Source organism: Ostrinia nubilalis, chromosome W (assembly GCF_963855985.1).
Source record: "Ostrinia nubilalis chromosome W, ilOstNubi1.1, whole genome shotgun sequence".
In the NCBI taxonomy this organism is placed as follows: Eukaryota; Metazoa; Arthropoda; class Insecta; order Lepidoptera; family Crambidae; genus Ostrinia; species Ostrinia nubilalis.
This window is the reverse complement of record NC_087118.1, coordinates 2,481,368-2,507,730: the sequence shown is the minus strand read 5'-3', so window position 1 is coordinate 2,507,730 and position 26,363 is coordinate 2,481,368. Positions and strand designations below refer to the sequence as shown.

Genomic DNA, 26,363 nt, shown 5'->3' with positions numbered 1-26,363 from the left:
TGCATAACTACTATGTTTTAATCTGTAAATATCTCTAATTGTTATTTTCTTGCTTCCTCTGTAGAACGTCAAGCATCTTCAAATCAGTGTTCATCGATAGTTGACTGCTGTCGTCAATCCAATACCGGAACTTCAACTGAGATTTCAAGTCCAATGTCGATAATTCCATGATACTGATGAACCTGGAAATAAAAAGACAGTTGTAATTATTTCGTTTTAATGATTTCATTCTCTTATATTTTATTCGCAAAAAAGGACTATAGGTAATTAAGAAATGACAACATAGAGGTGAGTGGATGCGTGGTAGTATTATCACATAATACCTAATTATTAGTTAAAGTGGCATCTAAATAAAATGCGGCAAGCATTTATTGTGTGACATTTGCGTTTAAAATAAGATTTCAAATTAAGTATAAATATCTTTAAATAAATAAATATCTTTGGACAATCTCACACAGCGCCATCTAGCCCCAAAGTAAGCAATTAATATGCTTGTGTTATGGGTATGAAATTATGCATAGAATTCATTTTATAAGAATAATATTGAACATGTCTCGGAAATGGATTTGCAATAATATACAATAGGGATGATGACTGGGTAATGAAATCAAAATTATATTTAGTCCGTCAGACAGATAGAAAATATTAGACTCGTATTTTTTTTTCTATAATCGAATATACAGTATTAATTAATTGAGTTGAAATGTCGCGTGACGTCACTTTTGAGTAAAAATTCTACTCAAGCGTGACGTATCGCGCCATTTCAACTCGATGTAGCACTGTTATTATTTAATTATAAAAGAAAATAAAAAATATGAGTCTAATGTTTTCTAATTATCTGTCTGACGGACAAATAATTGAAATTTTGTCATCTAGCCTATTACTTATCTCATATTTCTTGGTCGTTTAACGTAATAATGTTAGGTAGGTACACTTACTTGTCGTGTCGTGAACTACTATTTGCGTCTTGCGTTTATGTTTTGCCTTCTTTTCTTTCTTCATTCTTAGCCTTCTTGCTTCGTAGAGTAATATTTTACGCATTGAGACAGTAATTTCTTCTTCGCCAAGAAAATATGTTATCGCCATATCACTCCTCCTTCCTTGTGAGATGTGATCAATTCTATTCTATTCATGGCGTTTTACCTGTTGGTTAAATTTTGTTAAAAGTATGTTTTATAAAAAAAAAATGCCTTTAAACAAAGGTAGTAGGCGCGCGTGAACACCTGCCAGTAGAGAGGTTATATGACCTAACGACAGTTGGTGAAAAGAAAAAAGAACACTGGCTGAGTACTCCAAAGATATGTCCAAGCTTAATGTTTATGGTATCTTAACACTTACTATTGATTATTGCGATTGAGTTGTAAAATTGTTTTACTTACATAATCAGAAAAAGGTCGTGTGGTGCATTGTCAGGCTCCGGTTCAGTTCAATATGAAGTAGCGAAACGTAGGTAGCTAAGTATTATATTACATTTTAATTTTTATTATTTCTTCTAGTCTATACCTGAAATAGATGGCATATTAATATTATTAATAGTGAAATGTAATAAGACAATTATAATTGTATAATTTATATAAATATAAATCTGAAGATTGAAGTTGCGTTTACCTTAATTAGTAGTTAGTTCTTTTTATGTTTATGAATTCTTCAAATTTGCATTATTTTGTCAGGGCTGCGTTATTAATGCTTCATCTTGAGGAACTTGACTTGCGAGTAGATGTGGTGAGCACCATCGTAGCAATTTTAACTTTTGCATCACTCAAGTTTCTCTTTTGGCTTCTATACCTGAAATAATTAATATAAAATATGTAGTACCTTGTCCAGCAGTGGACGTCATTTGGCTGAAAAGAAGAAAAAGAAGATGTAGTACAGATTAAAATACTAATACATATTAGAAATGCGAAAATTTGGATGTCTGTTACTTTTTCACGCAAAAACTACTGAACGGATTTTGACGAAACTTTACAGTATTATTGTTTATAACCCAGAATAACACATAGGCTATAATTTATGACGATCTGTGACAAACAAAATTTCACGCCGGTGAAGCCGTGGGCAAAAGCTAGTCTTTTTATAAATTAAATAATAATTTTATTAATATTTTTAATACTTACTCTTAGTATCTTTTGAGTGTACGAGTGACAGTCATCTTGATGTCTAATTGAGTATCTTATCCAGATAAGATATAAACAGTGATATTACTAATAAATCGTTTGTCATCTGTAATATAAAACATATTAAAATTAGATTTATATTTGGCTATGCATTGTTAGAGTTTACATCGATGTATAATTAGAGACACATCAAAGCATTGCACGGCTCATCTGTGTTTTGTGTGAATGAGATGTTTCCACATTTATAAACAAGTTAGCTGCCACACACTGCCAGCCTGGTTAGTCCATCTGCAAGCTCTATAACATGACATGACATACAATGTTAGTAAAAGACAGCCATAAATATTAGTTAAAGCCAGAGCCTCGTCAGTAAGACAGCAGGGAGCACCGCAGCGGAGCGTCTCATTCTCGCGGTGAGCCACGCCGCTGCCGCCAACAGCCGGCTGTTGGCGCGAGCAGGTGAGGTTGGCACATGGGATAGTACCATAACATTAATTTGATCTTATAATTAATTAAAGGCAAGCCAATGGTTAGTAAGATTAGTTTTGTTATGCACTCTCCCTTCTACTCCCCATCTACCTACATGAAATGTATAACATTAAAAACTGATTTTAATCATTCGCGTCCCACCCATTATAACTAAACGTCAAGCAGTGAGTACATAATGTAACTCATTCATAAATATCGCGTCAAGACATACCTAGACACATAGAAAGACACGGGTCTTTCTATTTTAAATAAAAACCATTTCATGTAGTTAGATCGCCCTACTGGGCGAATTCGATCTTCTAGCTACAATTAGTTAGCAAATAAATAATATGAATATGAATGAATTCTAAGCCCAAGCAGCGCAAGCATTTTAAAGCAGCAAGCAATTGCAAAGCAGCTACTGAAATGAATCCAAAATTTGATAGATTTGCCCGGGTAAGCCGATATTGTATATGATGAGTGTTTACGTGTGCAGTAATGTAAGAGAAGATGGGAAAGCAAAGTGAAATGGAATATGAAAAATATCACCCCATTACTGTAAGAGTGGTATATCGGAATATAACGTAATCACTTTGGAATCACCATGACATTAGCGCCTGATTCGGAACAGGAGCCTCCTCAGCCAACCAAACGAAGGAAGAGAGAATGATACCGCTGACTGAACGAACTGATTGACAGGGGAAGACTGTTAGGACGACACCCCCAGCCTGCAGGGGACGTCACTGATCCACGTGGGTGACACAGGCAGACGCCTCAGAGAGGGTGACGCCATCGAAGCGAAGAGTGTGAAGGCGACAGCCAACACAGCACGAGCATAAAGTTGAAGAGGTCGAGCGGAGGGAAGATGCAGGGTTAACGAATCAGGGCAGAGAAAATAACCGGTCGATAATGTCCCGGGTGTCAATCAAACACCTCAGCGTCGACGGAATATCAGGGTGTCCAGGTACAAGTACGAGTATGTCAATATAACAAACAACACGTGGTTCAGAAAGCAATGAGCAATGGATGTGTTCAAATGAAGTTAGTTAATGCCGTCATAAGCGAAACTGAACGAAATTGTTCTCACCAGCATAATAAGGATCGTCGTATAATTGTCATTTTGTAAAATTAATAATGTAACTGTCGCCATTTTTCGCATTTCTTAAATAAACATTGCAAATACATCATAGGTCTCACTAAAAAACAGGTACTTTTAAAGGTATATAAAGTGCTATAAACGGTTACAAAAACAAAGTCAAAATTTATTTATTTGTAATTTTAAATAGTACTTAAATATTAATTAACAAGAATAAACAATAACGTTACTTATTTAATTAGTTATTTATTTCAAGTTTATAAAATGTTTAGTAAAAAAACTTTTAGTTATTGTAAATTTTATGAAATTGATCAAGTAGCAATTCCTGGCAAAGAAAGAAAATGTAACGTCCATTATGAAAACCCTCTCAACAATAAAATTACCTCATGCATGATAGCAACAACAAACTTGTAAATAAAAGGAGTAACTTTAATATTAAGAATGTGAAAGTATAATGGTAATAAAATAATTAGAAAATTCTAAACTGAAAATATAGTAAACATTAGGTACAAAAGAAGTGAAAGCCCAAATAAAAACAAACGGTGTAGTCGATATCCAATGCTCACTTGTCTTCAGCAAGACAAGCGATAGGATGTTTTAACACCTACGACCTACAGTGCTCGAGATCCGTCGCACATCTATCTCATCAACGAGAGAAGAAGGAGGAAAATATTGAACAGAGTAGTTGAAACTGATAAATGATTAATTTTAACTTCAAAGACAAGAGGTAATTAGGATAATATTTAGCGAGGGAACAGACAGCAGTTCCCAAAATGGGACCCATTTTTATCACAATTTCATTGTTAGGTTAAAATGGACGAACATAAAATATGTACCTACGTAGGACATTAAAAACAGTGCACCCAAAACAAAATTCTTATTGTTTAAATATATGAAATTATTAAAAAGTACTATTCTGTAATATGTGAATAAGCTAACAAACATAACAAACTGAATTACAATAAAAACATTATAGGTAGGTGGTAGTCAATATTCATTATTAATTTATAGTTAATATGTACACATTAAGAGAAAAAAGTTTTTGGTTCTTTATTAAGTTATTGCAAATTTTAATATTATTAACAAAGACAGGTACTAATTAATAAAAAATATTATTTGTTGTGTAGCAACATTTATGACTTAAATGTGATTAAAAATATGAATTCCTTTTAACTATTCGTATAGTGTCGATTCGAATTAAAAAAGTATGTCCTAAATGTATAACAAGAAAAGTAACGTTATGTTTTAAATGTTTTTAGTTATAAAAAAAAAAAACAATTTCTTGTAAAATTGTTAAAAAATCTTTATATCATTTGGTTTTGGACTATTATGTATTCGTTAAATATTGATTAAAACCCAGTATTCATAAAAAAACTGAATACTCCATGCAACAAAATACGTTAAGAAGTGTTTAGGATTTTAATTATTAACAGTTTAATGTCAGAGTTAGTTCTAGCTTTAACTACAACACGGATATTTAACCGGATAATATGTTCTGCGAAAATTGATTTTCTCGCCAAAAATCTTGTTTAAATCTTCTGCAGCCATAGCGTGCAGTAACTAATAATATGACGTGATTGGATTACTAATGTTTGGTCAAAAACGTTTCCCAAATTATCACATCGCAAACAACTTATTTCATTCTTTTTATCGAAATATTCATTAACAAGAGGTGATTCTGGCGCTCGGCGGCCGCTACCGCGGCACGCTGCGCTCGCCTTCGCGCGTTAATGGTCACTGTTCTAACCTAACCTAACCCACTATTTTCTGCAATACCTACTTTTTGCAAACATACAATTTTATTATTAAAATTATTGTTTAAGAAAACTATGATCATGTGCCTTATGCTTTGATTTGTGGGTAAGTATATGAAGTGTTAATTTGATCAATCAAATTATTTGGATATTTGGCAAAAAACATTTGCTATACAAAAATTTGCCATAAAAAAACTTGAACAAGTAAAATTTTGCCAAATGATAATTTGACCAAATGAATTATCGCATCCCACCGCTCCTGCCAAAAGGCCACGGCATCCTCTCTAATGGTGCGCTTCAATTCCCGGCGCTCCCTGGGGGCCAGTTGGATTCCCTCCTCCGCAAGTCGTCCTGCACGAGAGACTTACAGGTAACGCTGCCGTGCTGCACGACCTGTAAGCCTTCGTGAGTAAAATGAGCGCCGGTCGCTGAGTATTCCCTCCAACCACCTTTCTCATTACAAAAATCGATTCCCTCCAACCACCTTTCTCATTACAAAAATCGACGAGCATCGGTACCATACGGCCGCAGCGTATGTCATCGTGGCCACATAAATGCCTGCGTACAGCACACTTAGGGCGGGGTATCTCACGCCCCATGACGTCTTGCCAAAACCATTGGCAGCTTGTAAATCAATCAATTTCGCATGCGGCACATAGGACCTAGCCTCGTCGAGGGTCACACCAAGCGATTGCGATCGTCACATCGTCTGCGTACGCTATTACGTGTACCCACTCAGGACACGGCAGCATCAGGAGGTCGTTGAGCAGGAGGTTCCAAAGTGTCGGGCCCAACATTGATCCCTGAGGACATCCCATGGTACTGCGCTTCCACGACGTTTGAGCCCCTACATAGAGGCCCACACGCCGGTCTGTAAAGTAACTAACCAATGACCTGAAGATATTAGGTGGAGCTCCGGTCTGTTTGGCCTTCAACAAAATCATCGGCCACCACGCGTTGTCAAAAGCACCGGAGATGTCCAGGAAGATCAGCTGCACGTATGACGCAGTACTGAACTGTTCTCGGTGATCGAGTTAATGAACTTGAGCGCCGTGACCGTAGACCGGCCACGGGTGAAACCGTGCTGAGCGTCAGATATATGTCGGTGCAAGCAGGGAGCGCAGGAGATGATGACGCGCTCCAGGATCTTACCCAGGATTGGCAAAAGAGTAATAGGCCTATAGGCCTTCGGGTCAGAGAGGCTTACCGTTTCCCTTCGGGAGGACCAATAGTCTACCTACCTTCCAGATGTCTGTAAAAGAACCTTCAGCAAAGGTGGTGCGATAATAACTTTAAAAAAAATAAAACCGACTTCAAATGCGTGAACACAAAAAAAAACTAAAAATTAAAAATATTGCGTATAAAAAAGTTCATCCCCAATTTTCCACCCTTGGGGGTGAAATATTTTCTTCAAATTCGCATGAAACCACCCTTTTGATAATACCTAATTCAACAAAAAAATAATTGTTCAAATTGATTTATAATCGGCGGAGATATTGCGTATAAAAAAGTTCATCCCCAATTTTCCACCCTTAGGGGTTGTTTTTTCTATTATTAAATTTAAATGGGACCACCCTTGAGGTATTACCTATACGCCGAAAAAAGATTTGTTCAAATCGGTTCATAATTGGCGGAGTTATCGCGTAACAAACATAGAAAAAAAACATACGGGTCGAATTGAGAACCTCCTCCTTTTTTGAAGTCGGTTGAAAAGTAACAGTTGCTAAAAGTTTATTTGGGAAATGAAACATTGGCGATAAGTTGTTTGCGAAGCGAAATTTGGCGAAAAGTAATTTGGCCAAACGGAAGGATACCGACGCGATTACTATTAAATCGTAACAAATAAGTTTATGAAATGTTTATTTCTAAATGTAATAATATCAATATAACTTTAAAAAAAAACCGACTTCAAATGCGTGAACACAAATAATACCTATTCAACAAAAAAATAATCGTTCAAATTGGTTCATAATCGGCGGAGATAATGCGTATAAAAAAGTTCATCCCCAATTTTCCACCCTTGGAGGTGAAATATTGTTTTTAAATTTGCATGAAACCATCCTTTTGATAATACCTATTCAACAAAAAAATTATCGTTCAAATTGGTTTAAAATCGGCGGAGATATTGCGTATAAAAAAGTTCATCCCCAATTTTCCACCCTTGGGGGTTATTTTTTTTTATTATTAAATTTAAATGGGACCACCCTTGAGGTATTACCTATACGCCGAAAAAAGATTTGTTCAAATCGGTTCATAATTGGCGAAGTTATCGCGTAACAAACATAGAAAAAAAAAAACATACGAGTCGAATTGAGAACCTCCTCCTTTTTTTGAAGTCGGTTGAAAAAAAAGGTGGCATAGGGGCCCGAGCGCCAGCCTCGCCGCACCTTAACCTATTTATTACACTGCATTAACTTAAATTATACTGGTAAATTACTAATATTAGTTAACCATGCCACCACCCCAGAGACATTTTAGTGAGAATGACCAATCCAAGATATCTTTTTTCATATTCTAATGATAGTAATAATTCAGACTGAAAAAACTTAAACACAATAAGATTGAAGAGGATCCCTTCCAATCGTGTAATGTTTTATTACCAATAATGTGACTGTTTTGACACTAAAGTAACCAAAAATATTTTTGACTATCTATGGGAACTGTGGCAAAGTAATGCTATAACATCACCCCATCCAAAATAAAAAGCGTAAAAATCTGGACAACTTGGTTTGACCAGTCCCCGAAGGCAGCGCCTGTTCACAGACATGACGGATGAGCCAGCCATCGCTTCACTCGATCATATTTTAGAGAATGTAACGACCCGCCTCACCACGCCACCACCCCAGAGACATTTTAGTGAGAATGACAAATCCAAGATATCTTTTTTCATATTCTAATGATAGTAATAATTCAGACTGAAAAAACTTTAACACAATAAGATTGAAGAGGATCCCTTCCAATCGTGTAATGTTTTATCACCAATAATGTAACTGTTTTGACACTAAAGTAACCAAAAATATTTTTGATTATCTATGGAAACTGTGGCAAAGTAATACTATAACATCAACCCATTCACAATTAAAAGCGTTAAAATCTGGACAACTTGGTTTGACCAGTCCCCGAAGGCAGCGCCTGTTCACAGACATGACGGATGAGCCAGCCATCGCTTCACTCGATCATATTTTAGAGAATGTAACGACCCGCCTCACCACGCCACCACCCCAGAGACATTTTAGTGAGAATGACAAATCCAAGATATCTTTTTTCATATTCTAATGATAGTAATAATTCAGACTGAAAAAACTTTAACACAATAAGATTGAAGAGGATCCCTTCCAATCGTGTAATGTTTTATCACCAATAATGTAACTGTTTTGACACTAAAGTAACCAAAAATATTTTTGATTATCTATGGAAACTGTGGCAAAGTAATACTATAACATCAACCCATTCACAATTAAAAGCGTTAAAATCTGGACAACTTGGTTTGACCAGTCCCCGAAGGCAGCGCCTGTTCACAGACATGACGGATGAGCCAGCCATCGCTTCACTCGATCATATTTTAGAGAATGTAACGACCCGCCTCACCACGCCACCACCCCAGAGACATTTTAGTGAGAATGACAAATCCAAGATATCTTTTTTCATATTCTAATGATAGTAATAATTCAGACTGAAAAAACTTAAACACAATAAGATTGAAGAGGATCCCTTCCAATCGTGTAATGTTTTATTTCCAATAATGTGACTGTTTTGACACTAAAGTAACCAAAAATATTTTTGACTATCTATGGGAACTGTGGCAAAGTAATGCTATAACATCACCCCATTCAAAAATAAAAGCGTAAAAATCTGGACAACTTGGTTTGACCAGTCCCCGAAGGCAGCGCCTGTTCACAGACATGACGGATGAGCCAGCCATCGCTTCACTCGATCATATTTTAGAGAATGTAACGACCCGCCTCACCACGCCACCACCCCAGAGTCATTTTAGTGAGAATGACAAATCCAAGATATCTTTTTTCATATTCTAATGATAATAATAATTCAGACTGAAAAAACTTAAACACAATAAGATTGAAGAGGATCCCTTTCAATCGTGTAATGTGTTATTACCAATAATGTGACTGTTTTGACACTAAAGTAACCAAAAATATTTTTGACTATCTATGGGAACTGTGGCAAAGTAATGCTATAACATCACCCCATTCAAAATTAAAAGCGTAAAAATCTGGACAACTTGGTTTGACCAGTCCCCGAAGGCAGCGCCTGTTCACAGACATGACGGATGAGCCAGCCATCGCTTCACTCGATCATATTTTAGAGAATGTAACGACCCGCCTCACCACGCCACCACCCCAGAGACATTTTAGTGAGAATGACAAATCCAAGATATCTTTTTTCATATTCTAATGATAGTAATAATTCCGACTGAAAAAACTTAAATACAATAAGATCCCATCCAATCGTGTAATGTGTAATTACCAATAATGTGACTGTTTTGACACTAAAGTAACCAAAAATATTTTTGACTATCTATGCTATGGAAACTGTGGCAAAGTAATGCTATAACATCACCCCATCCAAAATTAAAAGCGTAAAAATCTGGACAACTTGGTTTGACCAGTCCCCGAAGGCAGCGCCTGTTCACAGACATGACGGACGAGCCAGCCATAGCTTCACTCGATCATATTTTAGAGAATGTAACGACCCGCCTCACCACGCCACCACCCCAAAGACATTTTAGTGAGAATGACAAATCCAAGATATCTTTTTTCATATTCTAATGATAGTAATAATTCAGACTGAAAAAACTTAAACACAATAAGATTGAAAAGGATCCCTTTCAATCGTGTAATGTGTTATTACCAATAATGTGACTGTTTTGACACTAAAGTAACCAAAAATATTTTTGACTATCTATGGGAACTGTGGCAAAGTAATATTATAACATCACCCTATTAAAAATTAAAAGCATAGGAATCTGGACAACTTGGTTTGACCAGTCCCCGAAGGCAGCGCCTGTTCACAGACATGACGGATGAGCCAGCCATCGCTTCACTCGATCATATTTTAGAGAATGTAACGACCCGCCTCACCACGCCACCACCCCAGAGACATTTTAGTGAGAATGACAAATCCAAGATATCTTTTTTCATATTCTAATGATAGTAATAATTCAGACTGAAAAAACTTAAACACAATAAGATTGAAGAGGATCCCTTCCAATCGTGTAATGTTTTATTTCCAATAATGTGACTGTTTTGACACTAAAGTAACCAAAAATATTTTTGACTATCTATGGGAACTGTGGCAAAGTAATGCTATAACATCACCCCATTCAAAATTAAAAGCGTAAAAATCTGGACAACTTGGTTTGACCAGTCCCCGAAGGCAGCGCCTGTTCACAGACATGACGGATGAGCCAGCCATCGCTTCACTCGATCATATTTTAGAGAATGTAACGACCCGCCTCACCACGCCACCACCCCAGAGACATTTTAGTGAGAATGACAAATCCAAGATATCTTTTTTCATATTCTAATGATAGTAATAATTCCGACTGAAAAAACTTAAATACAATAAGATCCCATCCAATCGTGTAATGTGTAATTACCAATAATGTGACTGTTTTGACACTAAAGTAACCAAAAATATTTTTGACTATCTATGCTATGGAAACTGTGGCAAAGTAATGCTATAACATCACCCCATCCAAAATTAAAAGCGTAAAAATCTGGACAACTTGGTTTGACCAGTCCCCGAAGGCAGCGCCTGTTCACAGACATGACGGATGAGCCAGCCATCGCTTCACTCGATCATATTTTAGAGAATGTAACGACCCGCCTCACCACGCCACCACCCCAGAGACATTTTAGTGAGAATGACAAATCCAAGATATCTTTTTTCATATTCTAATGATAGTTAATAATTCAGACTGAAAAAACTTAAACACAATAAGATTGAAGAGGATCCCTTTCAATCGTGTAATGTGTTATTACCAATAATGTGAATGTTTTGACACTAAAGTAACCAAAAATATTTTTGACTATCTATGGGAACTGTGGCAAAGTAATGCTATAACATCACCCCATCCAAAATTAAAAGCGTAAAAATCTGGACAACTTGGTTTGACCAGTCCCCGAAGGCAGCGCCTGTTCACAGACATGACGGATGAGCCAGCCATCGCTTCACTCGATCATATTTTAGAGAATGTAACGACCCGCCTCACCACGCCACCACCCCAGAGACATTTTAGTGAGAATGACAAATCCAAGATATCTTTTTTCATATTCTAATGATAGTAATAATTCCGACTGAAAAAACTTAAATACAATAAGATCCCATCCAATCGTGTAATGTGTAATTACCAATAATGTGACTGTTTTGACACTAAAGTAACCAAAAATATTTTTGACTATCTATGCTATGGAAACTGTGGCAAAGTAATGCTATAACATCACCCCATCCAAAATTAAAAGCGTAAAAATCTGGACAACTTGGTTTGACCAGTCCCCGAAGGCAGCGCCTGTTCACAGACATGACGGACGAGCCAGCCATAGCTTCACTCGATCATATTTTAGAGAATGTAACGACCCGCCTCACCACGCCACCACCCCAAAGACATTTTAGTGAGAATGACAAATCCAAGATATCTTTTTTCATATTCTAATGATAGTAATAATTCAGACTGAAAAAACTTAAACACAATAAGATTGAAGAGGATCCCTTCCAATCGTGTAATGTGTTATTACCAATAATGTGACTGTTTTGACACTAAAGTAACCAAAAATATTTTTGACTATCTATGGGAACTGTGGCAAAGTAATGCTATAACATCACCCCATTCAAAAATAAAAGCGTAAAAATCTGGACAACTTGGTTTGACCAGTCCCCGAAGGCAGCGCCTGTTCACAGACATGACGGATGAGCCAGCCATCGCTTCACTCGATCATATTTTAGAGAATGTAACGACCCGCCTCACCACGCCACCACCCCAGAGACATTTTAGTGAGAATGACAAATCCAAGATATCTTTTTTCATATTCTAATGATAGTAATAATTCAGACTGAAAAAACTTTAACACAATAAGATTGAAGAGGATCCCTTCCAATCGTGTAATGTTTTATCACCAATAATGTAACTGTTTTGACACTAAAGTAACCAAAAATATTTTTGATTATCTATGGAAACTGTGGCAAAGTAATACTATAACATCAACCCATTCACAATTAAAAGCGTTAAAATCTGGACAACTTGGTTTGACCAGTCCCCGAAGGCAGCGCCTGTTCACAGACATGACGGATGAGCCAGCCATCGCTTCACTCGATCATATTTTAGAGAATGTAACGACCCGCCTCACCACGCCACCACCCCAGAGACATTTTAGTGAGAATGACAAATCCAAGATATCTTTTTTCATATTCTAATGATAGTAATAATTCAGACTGAAAAAACTTAAACACAATAAGATTGAAGAGGATCCCTTCCAATCGTGTAATGTTTTATTTCCAATAATGTGACTGTTTTGACACTAAAGTAACCAAAAATATTTTTGACTATCTATGGGAACTGTGGCAAAGTAATGCTATAACATCACCCCATTCAAAAATAAAAGCGTAAAAATCTGGACAACTTGGTTTGACCAGTCCCCGAAGGCAGCGCCTGTTCACAGACATGACGGATGAGCCAGCCATCGCTTCACTCGATCATATTTTAGAGAATGTAACGACCCGCCTCACCACGCCACCACCCCAGAGCCATTTTAGTGAGAATGACAAATCCAAGATATCTTTTTTCATATTCTAATGATAATAATAATTCAGACTGAAAAAACTTAAACACAATAAGATTGAAGAGGATCCCTTTCAATCGTGTAATGTGTTATTACCAATAATGTGACTGTTTTGACACTAAAGTAACCAAAAATATTTTTGACTATCTATGGGAACTGTGGCAAAGTAATGCTATAACATCACCCCATTCAAAATTAAAAGCGTAAAAATCTGGACAACTTGGTTTGACCAGTCCCCGAAGGCAGCGCCTGTTCACAGACATGACGGATGAGCCAGCCATCGCTTCACTCGATCATATTTTAGAGAATGTAACGACCCGCCTCACCACGCCACCACCCCAGAGACATTTTAGTGAGAATGACAAATCCAAGATATCTTTTTTCATATTCTAATGATAGTAATAATTCCGACTGAAAAAACTTAAATACATTAAGATCCCATCCAATCGTGTAATGTGTAATTACCAATAATGTGACTGTTTTGACACTAAAGTAACCAAAAATATTTTTGACTATCTATGCTATGGAAACTGTGGCAAAGTAATGCTATAACATCACCCCATCCAAAATTAAAAGCGTAAAAATCTGGACAACTTGGTTTGACCAGTCCCCGAAGGCAGCGCCTGTTCACAGACATGACGGACGAGCCAGCCATAGCTTCACTCGATCATATTTTAGAGAATGTAACGACCCGCCTCACCACGCCACCACCCCAAAGACATTTTAGTGAGAATGACAAATCCAAGATATCTTTTTTCATATTCTAATGATAGTAATAATTCAGACTGAAAAAACTTAAACACAATAAGATTGAAGAGGATCCCTTCCAATCGTGTAATGTGTTATTACCAATAATGTGACTGTTTTGACACTAAAGTAACCAAAAATATTTTTGACTATCTATGGGAACTGTGGCAAAGTAATGCTATAACATCACCCCATTCAAAAATAAAAGCGTAAAAATCTGGACAACTTGGTTTGACCAGTCCCCGAAGGCAGCGCCTGTTCACAGACATGACGGATGAGCCAGCCATCGCTTCACTCGATCATATTTTAGAGAATGTAACGACCCGCCTCACCACGCCACCACCCCAGAGACATTTTAGTGAGAATGACAAATCCAAGATATCTTTTTTCATATTCTAATGATAGTAATAATTCAGACTGAAAAAACTTTAACACAATAAGATTGAAGAGGATCCCTTCCAATCGTGTAATGTTTTATCACCAATAATGTAACTGTTTTGACACTAAAGTAACCAAAAATATTTTTGATTATCTATGGAAACTGTGGCAAAGTAATACTATAACATCAACCCATTCACAATTAAAAGCGTTAAAATCTGGACAACTTGGTTTGACCAGTCCCCGAAGGCAGCGCCTGTTCACAGACATGACGGATGAGCCAGCCATCGCTACACTCGATCATATTTTAGAGAATGTAACGACCCGCCTCACCACGCCACCACCCCAGAGACATTTTAGTGAGAATGACAAATCCAAGATATCTTTTTTCATATTCTAGACTGCAAAAACTTAAACACAATAAGATTGAAAAGGATCCCTTTCAATCGTGTAATGTGTTATTACCAATAATGTGACTGTTTTGACACTAAAGTAACCAAAAATATTTTTGACTATCTATGGGAACTGTGGCAAAGTAATATTATAACATCACCCTATTAAAAATTAAAAGCATAGGAATCTGGACAACTTGGTTTGACCAGTCCCCGAAGGCAGCGCCTGTTCACAGACATGACGTATGAGCCAGCCATCGCTTCACTCGATCATATTTTAGAGAATGTAACGACCCGCCTCACCACGCCACCACCCCAGAGACATTTTAGTGAGAATGACAAATCCAAGATATCTTTTTTCATATTCTAATGATAGTAATAATTCAGACTGAAAAAACTTAAACACAATAAGATTGAAGAGGATCCCTTCCAATCGTGTAATGTTTTATTTCCAATAATGTGACTGTTTTGACACTAAAGTAACCAAAAATATTTTTGACTATCTATGGGAACTGTGGCAAAGTAATGCTATAACATCACCCCATTCAAAATTAAAAGCGTAAAAATCTGGACAACTTGGTTTGACCAGTCCCCGAAGGCAGCGCCTGTTCACAGACATGACGGATGAGCCAGCCATCGCTTCACTCGATCATATTTTAGAGAATGTAACGACCCGCCTCACCACGCCACCACCCCAGAGACATTTTAGTGAGAATGACAAATCCAAGATATCTTTTTTCATATTCTAATGATAGTAATAATTCAGACTGAAACAACTTAAACACAATAAGATTGAAGAGGATCCTTTCCAATCGTGTAATGTTTTATTACCAATAATGTGACTGTTTTGACACTAAAGTAACCAAAAATATTTTTGACTATCTATGCTATGGGAACTGTGGCAAAGTAATACTATAACATCACCCCATTTAAAATTAAAAGCGTAAAAATCTGGACAACTTGGTTTGACCAGTCCCCGAAGGCAGCGCCTGTTCACAGACATGACGGATGAGCCAGCCATCGCTTCACTCGATCATATTTTAGAGAATGTAACGACCCGCCTCACCACGCCACCACCCCAGAGACATTTTAGTGAGAATGACAAATCCAAGATATCTTTTTTCATATTCTAATGATAGTAATAATTCAGACTGAAAAAACTTAAACACAATAAGATTGAAGAGGATCCCTTTCAATCGTGTAATGTGTTATTACCAATAATGTGACTGTTTTGACACTAAAGTAACCAAAAATATTTTTGACTATCTATGGGAACTGTGGCAAAGTAATGCTATAACATCACCCCATCCAAAATTAAAAGCGTAAAAATCTGGACAACTTGGTTTGACCAGTCCCCGAAGGCAGCGCCTGTTCACAGACATGACGGATGAGCCAGCCATCGCTTCACTCGATCATATTTTAGAGAATGTAACGACCCGCCTCACCACGCCACCACCCCAGAGACATTTTAGTGAGAATGACAAATCCAAGATATCTTTTTTCATATTCTAATGATAGTAATAATTCAGACTGAAAAAACTTAAACACAATAAGATTGAAGAGGATCCCTTTCAATCGTGTAATGTGTTATTACCAATAATGTGACTGTTTTGACACTAAAGTAACCAAAAATATTTTTGACTATCTATGGGAACTGTGGCAAAGTAATGCTATAACATCACCCCATTCAAAATTAAAAGCGTAAAAATCTGGACAACTTGGTTTGACCAGTCCCCGAAGGCAGCGCCTGTTCACAGACATGACGGATGAGCCAGCCATCGCTTCACTCGATCATATTTTAGAGACATTTTAGTGAGAATGACAAATTCAAGATCTTTCTTTTTAATTTAATAAAAATAACAATTCAGACTGAAGATAATCTTGACAATGGAGGGGATCACTTTATTGTCATAATGTTTTATTACTAATTTATGATATTAATTTATGCAACATAGTATTAAAAATAGGTCAAGTTGCGGCGGGAGTGGCCCCTTGGCCATCCCTAAAGCCAACTGTATTTTTTTACATACAATATAAAAAAAATCGGAAAACCGCGGTTTAGACAGCAAGAAACAAACGGACATATTCATTACGTCATGGTAATTGCATGGGTTCAAATATTATATGTGCTCCCTCGAAAACCTACTCTCTACATAACCGTTTAAAGCACTTTATATATCTATAAAAGTACCTATGTTCTTCAGTGTAACCTACGACGCAGCGTGCATTGCTTATTCAAGTAATGCGAAAAAAAAAGGCTACCCCTGTACATTATTTCAGCTTCAACCAAACCAACGCGTGCAGATTGCCATCGCCGGCGCGATCATAGGCCAATGACTGGTCGTGCGACCTGTCATTCGCCTATGATCGCGTCGGCGATGGTGATTTGCACGCGTTGGTTTGGTTGAAGCTTACTTTTACAAAATGACAATTATACGATATCCATAATATGCTGGTAAGAACAATTTCGTTCAGTTACGCTTAAAACGGCATATAACTAACAAAAAATCAACACACCCATTGCTCATTGCCTCCGGAACCATGCATATGTTTGTTATATTGGCATACTCGTACTTGTACCTAGACTTCCTGACATTCCGTCGACGCTGAGGCATTCAATTGGCACAAGTGGGACATTATCAAGCGGTTATTAACCTTACCTTGATTCGTCACCCCTGCATCTTCTCTCCGGTCTCTTCCCCCTCAACTTCACGCCCGCAGCTATGCGGCTGTCGAACTCCACACTCTTCGCTTCGATGTCGTTACCTTCCCCAAGACGTCCGCCGGTGTTTCCCACAGCATCAGCAACATCAGCCCACAGGCTGGCGTGTCCCCCCAACAGTCGTCCACGTCTATCCTTCAGTTCGCCCTTCAGCGATATCATAACATCTCTTCTTCAATTTGGTTGACCGAGAAAGCTCCTATTCTAAAATCAAACACCAATGTAAATGGATTTATACTCCAAGTGACGACGCTATACCGATCCACCCTTACAGTGTAGAGATGATATTTAACATAGCCCATTCCCCCGATACTTCACTATCTCCACTCACACCACCACACACGCATAACTCATATACACAAAACCAACATGCCCAAACAAAAACCACCAAATTTTGAATTCATGCGAAATGAGTATAAAAAAGCAAAAATAAATAAATAATGCACGTGTATAGGCGTGTCAGCTTGATTTTAATTGATTTTAAAATATATTTACACAAAAGAATTGTCAATTGATTGATGAGGTGAATTATATTTACACTTTCCGAGAAACTGCGTAAAAATAAAAAAAAATATAAAAAAAGTAATCTAAAGAAGCTGCGGGTACACTACATTATTAAGCAAAAGTTTATCGTCGACTAATTTATCGCGCGAAACTAAAATTTTGATATCCGATTTTTCTTGGACCCGACCTAACGCTACGTACAATTGGCCATGACTGAACACGTCCGACCGCAAGTCTACGCCTACCCGATTTATAGTCTGCCCCTGACTCTTATGAACAGTCATGGCATAACACAGAGCTAAGGGGAATTGCCGTCGCGTCATTTCGATGGGGCTGTCCGGTTCGATTGGAGCTTTAAACAAGATACGCGGAATCAAAAATTCGTTTGTTTCGCCTGGCTTGCGAACGGTTATTATGCGCGGCGTAGTTTTCACGACGATAACTTTTGTGCCATTGACCAGTCGGTCTGAAAAACTAAGATTGCGGATTATCATGCACACGCATCCTACTTTTAGTGTTAGATCATGTTCTGGAACACCCTTTGGCTGCAGTTTATTTAACGCGTCCGCGCCTAAAAATATATCGTCCGCGTTATCGGAAAGGACTTTATCGATTGAATAAAAGTGTAACGGTTCCGACTCTACTCTATCTAATACTATGGAATTAATTTCCCTAACGTTTTGATTGTGTGTGGTGAGTATTGCTCGACCAGCACACGTGTCCGGTTCAATAATGACAACATGTGAAAAAACAAAATCTATTAAATCGTTCAAATCTGTAACATAAGAAAGGCGGGAAGTTAAATCTACTAAATTTAAAATTGAACGATTCACCTTTACAGTTTGAACCGGCAATTGATTCGATCCCAGTTTTAATAAAAAGTCAGAATACTCTGGGTCGTCTCTGTTACGTTGGGAAGTGCTCAAGTTGAAAATTTTAATTTGTTCCCAAATCGGTGAGGACTTGACTGAACAATTGATTACGTCAGAGTTACTTTTAGCTTTTACTACGACAGGAGGTATCTGACGGAAATCTCCTGCGAAAATTACGATTTTCCCACCAAAAAGCCTGTTACACTTCATCAAATCGCGGAGAGACCTATCAAGCAGGTGAATTAAATATTTGTGAGCCATAGGGGCTTCGTCGTAAATAATAACGTCAGCTTGTCGAACAAGCTCAGCGCGCTGCGAACCATTGGTAATGCTCCAGTATCCAAGATCATCTACGGGGTTGAGGGGGAATTTAAACATGCTATGTGCCGTAATGCTGCCTACGTAATTTTGCGCCGCGATACCTGAACTCGCCGTACACAAGACAATTCCTGAATTTCCGCGTGCGTGTGCAGTAATTACATTTAAAAGCAAAGTTTTACCTGTTCCGGCAGGCCCGTCAATGAAAATGGCAGTATTGTTAGAGTTTCGGAACTCGCTGTCACTCAGGAGAGTGTGAATATAACTAAACACGAGGTTTTGGTCGGGGGATAATTTTGGTAGCCAGCTACTCACGAACGTGTTTAACTCGTCGCGATTATATTCGACGCGCTCGCGGCCTACTTCGGTCGAATCGTCTATAACGCCCGGTAACCCTTGCTCGACAAGGGATGTCCCATGTTTACGCAATAACCGGTCGATTTGGACGAGACAAAGTTTGTACGCTTTTTCTGCGTCATCGGATAAACGCTGCAAAAAATCCTGACCAATTAAATGTTTGTACTTATCCCACAAAGAAACGACCCTAACCCCGTTCACAGCTAAGAGTACGAAAAAGCTACGCAGCCGTGGTCCAGTCAAAAATGTAGATGCTTCCTGCATAGCAATCTCATACTCCGCTTCATCGTCCGCGATCCCGAGAGCTTTCGCAGCTTCCTGGAAAGTTTTGCACAATGGACCACCAAGTTTATATAAATCGTCGTAACTACGACACGGCTGAGACGCTAAAAGAAGACGCAAGTAAAATAATTCACCTCTGTTTGGCGCGACCCAGAATAAACGCGATACTAATTCGCCCCTTTGCCGTCTTGTCAAAAATTTATTATTGCTCAATTCAAAGATTTCTACATTTTTTGTGGTGGGACGTCGTGAATGTACAATAAACCGCTCGTAAAAATCTAAATACGTTATGTTATCAAACTGTTCACCGAGAGGCCTTTTAAAATAAGTTATTAAGTCCGAATGAGCGCGGCGCGCGGCATCTGCTTCGGTTCCCGGCTTGAAAAAGATGGATTGTTGGCCCTCAAGGTGTACGGCGAGCTGCTTTACGTTCGGTTCGCGAGCTGTTACGTCAAACTCTAAAATGCGCCACGTCGCTTCGCAAGAACCAAGGTAACGTTTGGTGACATACTGCTCGATTTCATTGTTTTTATCTGAATCGGGAACGACTGTAACGCGCGATTCGTCAGGACCTTTGGTCATGTATTTGAATAGATATTTGACGATCGCGCGTGCGGAATATGCTAATAAATTTATGTGACAGTCATACTTAAGGAGAAGAGCGGCATTGTACGGAACGACCCACAAATCACTAACCGTTATGTCTCTATTTCTAAATTTAATGGTGGCTTGGTTTTTACTATCACGGCGTAAATGAACAAAACCTTTGTCATCGCAGTAAGTTACAGCCGTTTCAGATTTAGGGAAATACTTTGTGCATTTCATTTTTTCAGTATCCCAACATGGCAAATCTGTTCTATGTGGAGGTCCACATGGGCCGTGTATCATGTGATCAAGCACGGCCTTGCGTAATCTACCACCTGCCTCAGAAGGAGGAGGGATATCTGCCCTTACAAATTGATCGATTTCAAAATTTTGTATGGGACCACCCCCTTCGATTCTAAAACAAATGTGGGCATGGGGCAGTCCTCGTTTTTGAAACTCTATGACATGCATAATATACATACATCTACCAAACCAAGCACCAGTTCTAAGGTCTTTTAAAAGTTGTGCGAGTTTCAAGTTAAAAACTCTCGCACAAATTAAAGGATTAGGCCTTTGTCCTTGTGGAGTAGATTGTTGGATCTCGGGCCATTTTGGATTGCATGTCATCGTTAAAAAGTATGATGGAGTGCCCAGTCTATTGACCAGTGCAATCGCATCCATATATTTAGTTTTCATATACCGTGGACCTCCAGTAAATGTATTGGGCAGATAGACACGTCCCGGCACAACACCGCCCTCTCCCCGTATGGTTTCATCTGCTGCTATCTGGTTACTTATCTCTACTGAGTTTTCTACTTCCTGAAGGGGAGCAGATCTAAGAGCAGCATCTGAGGAATGATTCTGCATGTTAAAAATGTACCTAAGTCGTTCCTCTGAAATTCTACAAAACATATCTACTATCCATTCCTCAGAAAGTCTGTTCAACTCTGAAAACCGCGGCTCAGATAGCAACAAACAACGGACGTATTTATTTTGTGTTAGTTTTACGCCGTTGTTATCGAGTCTATTCGGTAACCAACCGGGATTACCGTGTGGATACAGCAAAGGATATTGGAAAGTTTCATACAGCGGATGTAAAATGTCTACAGTGTGCGGTTTTCGAGCACCTATGCGCCATATGACTATAGCTTTAGGAATATAGCGTTCGCGTTCTGTGCTCAGAATTGCGGCTATTTCCGAACCGATTGGCATGTCTCCCAAAATATTACCATGGGAGCGTCGCGACGTGGGTTCAAATATCAAATGTGCCTCCTCGGAAGGCTCCTGACTTAAACGTTTAAAACAATCTATGTACGGACTAACATTATGCATAAAATTGGTAATGCAGCGAACTACCTCCATGTCTAAATTTTGGCTTACAGCTGTCCTTTCCCTTTCGTCGTAAATGTACATACCGATAGGATTATATGTGTCAGTGTAAGCTAAATCAAAAACGCGATGGTAAGTTCGGCCCTGAATTTTTAAGAAAGACACACCGGAATTTGGTTGATGAAAACCATGAGAAACGCCTAATGCGCTAAACGAAAACAAATTATTGAAAGCTCGCGGTCTTAGAAGGAAAGCTGGGTGGGAATAGAACTCTTCGGTTAACGGCGGTAAATTTTGAACATTATATGCTCCAGAACCACAACACCATTTGACTCTACCTTTTTCCTCAACAAAAATTCGCGCCTGACATTGAGGACATCTATGACTGTCATTCAAAGACAGTTTTTTTAAAGAATGAGTCTGAAGTGAATCTAGGTCGTCGTTTTGTTTTTGCCCGATCAAAATATTGGAGTTACGTAACGGGGGTTCTAAATTTCGATTTACTGTATTGTACTGTTGTAACGATTCGCGTTTTAATTCCGGGTTTTGTTCTGAGTATCGCTTTACCGCTTCCCTATTAACCGACGGGTTATTTTGAGTGTATCGTTTTACCGCGTCCCTGTTAACGGAGGGATTGTTTTGAGAGTATCGTGTAACCGCATCCCTATGAACGGAGGGATTTTTTTGTGAGTACCGTGTAACCGCGTCCCTATGAACCGAGGGATTTTTTTGAGAGTACCGTTTAACCGCGTCCCTATGAACAGTGGGGTTCTGGGCAGCATATCGTTTAACAGCCTCTCGGTGTCTAATAGTTTTAGTTGACGCTACGTTTTCATCGACCCGACCGCTATTTAAATCGACCCGATCAATGACAACTACTGGCTTTAATTTTAATTTGACATCAGAATGCGTATTACTGACGGACAAAGGTTTCGCATCATGGACAATTTTAAGCGCAGTTAAATTGACTCTCTCAAGAACCACAACTGGTTTTAATTCATTATTTAATTTAGATTTTTTCGGTGCGGAAGAATCTACTTTAGATTTAGATGATCTCTTTTTTTTGGGTCGACCTCGTTTGGTTGATTGCACCGGTGCAATGTCTATTGATTCTAACTCAACTTTTTCAAGAACTACGACAGGTTTTAACGTTGTTAATTTCGCGTCGCGTGGCTCGAGTGGGACGACGGGATCTAAGTTTTGCGCAAAATTTACTACAGTTAATTTATGTATAGAATATTCCGCCGAGGTATACGCATGTCCTATGAACAGTAATTTTGCGAGATCTTCTAAATTTTGGCAACAAAACAAACGCGCCTTATTTTGAGTTTCGTCCCGATGATTAAATTTATTATTGATGCCAACCGCATGGCTATTAAATAAATAAAATTTGTTGCCAAATTTCCAAAACGAAACCGTATAATTGTTCCCGGTGAACAAGTAACTATCCCGAGTATCGATACGTTCGCGAGTGAATACACGGTCGCGCAAAATATTAACTAACTGCAATGTTGCAACATCAACATCGCGCAGTGAAGCTGGAAAAAGCCCGTTCTCAATCCAGTTGGGTTCCATTGCATTAATTTTAATCGCGAAGTTCCCTACTCGATAATCATTTGGCAATTCGTCTGGTAATAAGAAAACGTGGTCCCGAGGTTTGCACTGCAAGTAAAGTAAATCACCGTACTGAAGAATAGTATTGATATCCGCAACATCAAACACGGCCCGATTTTTAATAACTGACAAAGCGGATGCACATGCTGACATGGCTACACACTGTGCATTATTACCTTTATACCGTGCATCGCCTTGATGGGACAATCCTTTACCAGAAATTAATAATTAAAAATAGTCTGATTGACAATGAAGTCGCGCTTATTATGCATTACGAATATCTACATAATTTAAAAGAAAGTAATTTGCTTTGAAATACAAAATGCAGGTGGTTTCTTTATTTTCAGATAATATGCTGATACCTTATCAAGACAAAAATAACAAAAACTCTAAAAAGATTCAATTCAATCTTCTCTTAAAATTATTGTCATAAAATATAAACGTGTAAAGAATGCAACTTCAGTATCTAAATTGAATGATAAAAAGTGTTATAGATTTATATGACACAGGGAAGATAATTAAAAGATTGGTCACATAATTAATGCTAATTTTCGACTCAGTTATGTAATATTATAAAAATACTTTCATTATCCTCTAACACTCTCCGCTAAAATATCTAAATCATTTTGACAAGGCCTTAGAACATCACCTTAAAGCAATATCAATCATGCTAATTTTGAGGTACACACAGAAAACAAAATGACAAACTATAGTGCCAACAAATTTTCTGAAAATAAATCGTCAATAAATTTATATTAATCAATAAGTTATAAATGGTTATGTAATGAACAAGTGATAAATTTTACAATGCCTACCTGATTAAATACCTTTATTGTTTTGGTAATTGAAATTAAGTTTGTTTTTTACTAATAAATAAAAGAAATTAAAATAAATTTAAAAGTAGATATATTATACCTACCTATAGAGACCTACCTAAACCGAAAATCCAAACTCATACAATTAATAGCAGCTAGTGCTGATAGTAATAAGAAGTTAATGTAAACAAAAGTTTGAAATTTTATTATAATTGAACAACAACATTACCTACTTAAGTAGGTAGGTAATGTATCCAAATTTCTAAAGAAAACAGTAAATTGTATTAAAATCAAATGCCTACAAGTTAAGGTATGTAATGATGGAAATCAATGATTATACAAATTAGTACTAACCTATTTTACTGTAACTGTACCATTTTGCAGTAAGTTCATATTACAACAAGTAATTTTATTAGGCTAATCCTACCTAAAAAATGCATTGCATTGATACAATATTTCTTAAAATAAAACTAATGCAAATTCAAATAACAGGCTTACCTAACCCCATTGAGACAATAAGTAGGTACCTACCTACCTAATTTCTGCTTATCAAACATACCTAAATTAAATTAGTAATAATATGAATCAAAAGAAATTTAGAATTTATGTTTCTGTAAAAATGAAAAATATTATAGGACCTTAGATTAATAATCTAAGTAGGTATAGGACCAATTTCAAACATGATGAATATTGATAACTTCAATCAATTGGTGCACATCTATTTGAATTTAATTAATTTATGACAAGAGATAAAAATTAAATGTTATTAATACCACTATTCAAGTAGGTAAATTATAATTAGTATAATTATTAATCTTGATTTATAAAAGGCTAGATATTATGATCAGATCCAGACGTATAAGTCCTATACCTAGTAAGATGAATGTCAAATCAGAATTCAACACACTAAATTGAAAATATTGATAAATAAATACAAATATAACAAGCGCAGGATATATTTAAGTAGTATCAAATGCAAATAATCCTATTGCAAATCTGAAGGTTTTCAAATAATATTTAAACTGCATTGATATTACCTACCAATATTTGAGAAGGATTCAAACAAGTTCTTATTATTGATTTGATTTCAGAGCAAATCAATTATTTTAACTACAGTGAAACATTAATTAAATTAGATGTGATTCAATAAATGCTTTGTTTATAATAAGAACTAAAGTTATGCTTACTTGTGTATTTTAAATACCTAATGTAACACCAATTTCAACAGTAAATAATCCTACATGTAAAATTATTTTACATAACTATTCATATGAAAATCATCTCAGAGTAAGAAGATCTAAATAACTTTTATTGATAGATAATGTGAATTTATGTTCATCAACAATGAAATGATAACTTGCCTGTTAGGACATTATTAATACAAGTACCTTGTGTGGAATTGACATGTTTCAAAATATAAAGATTTCTTACGTGTTATTAACTATTTACTGTTAGGCATGGACCTTTTTTTATAGGTCCATGATTGTAGGTAAGTGTAGGTAATTTAAATAACTTGGCAAATAGAATAAGGGGCTACGCCCTTGTCAACCATATTTAGAAAATGTGTGAAGTTATTGACTTGAAAAAGCTAGATCTTATGCAGTTATGAACTACCTACAACACCATTGCCATGTCAATTATAAAAGAAGAAAAATGGCGGTCCATAACTATTCATCAAAGCCAAACATAGTATATTTTTAACGAACCAAAGGACCTAAACACAGAAAATAATGGAAAGAAGAACAAATAAGACTTTATAAGACTTACCCGTGGCGATGCAGACGGCCGTGGTGGAATCGTAGTTGAAGCGGGGCATCGTGAAACTGCAATTATACACATTTAATGAACTAAAGAACCACAAACTATGGCACTGAAGAACCTAAAATACACTTAAAACTTCGATCATTACACTTTAAAAAGTTTTAAACCATAAAAAGTTGTTTGTTTAACATTATTTCATTTGTTTTACAATGGCGTCCCCTTCAACAAAAATGATGCCTACACTAACGGAACGATGAAAAGAAACAATTAAGTTGATATATCATCAAAATTGATTTGTACAATAGTATTTTATTATTTGACAAACCTATGGATAATAATTTTAATAATATTTACACATAACTTACCGCGATGAAACAAGATGCAAAACAGTTGCGACCGAGAGGGAGGCGGAAGTGAATGAGCGCGAAATGTCTCACTCAACTTTTTTTGGCCACAAAA

General features: G+C 37.2%; 1 long non-coding RNA gene across 5 annotated transcripts; it reads right to left on the bottom strand.

Moving 5' to 3' along the window:
- LOC135086447 (uncharacterized) lies at positions 1–26,363 on the bottom strand. 5 transcript variants are annotated; one of them, XR_010260485.1, is made up of 8 exons: positions 26,270–26,363; positions 25,911–25,966; positions 17,406–17,671; positions 2,115–2,220; positions 1,609–1,785; positions 1,380–1,503; positions 939–1,143; positions 1–182 (listed from the first exon to the last, which is right to left on the bottom strand). It is a non-coding gene; the product is annotated as an uncharacterized LOC135086447 (long non-coding RNA). The 5 variants fall into 5 exon arrangements; XR_010260483.1 differs by lacking the exon at positions 17,406–17,671 and having other exon boundaries at positions 26,270–26,360; XR_010260484.1 differs by lacking the exons at positions 17,406–17,671; positions 26,270–26,363 and adding an exon at positions 26,053–26,068.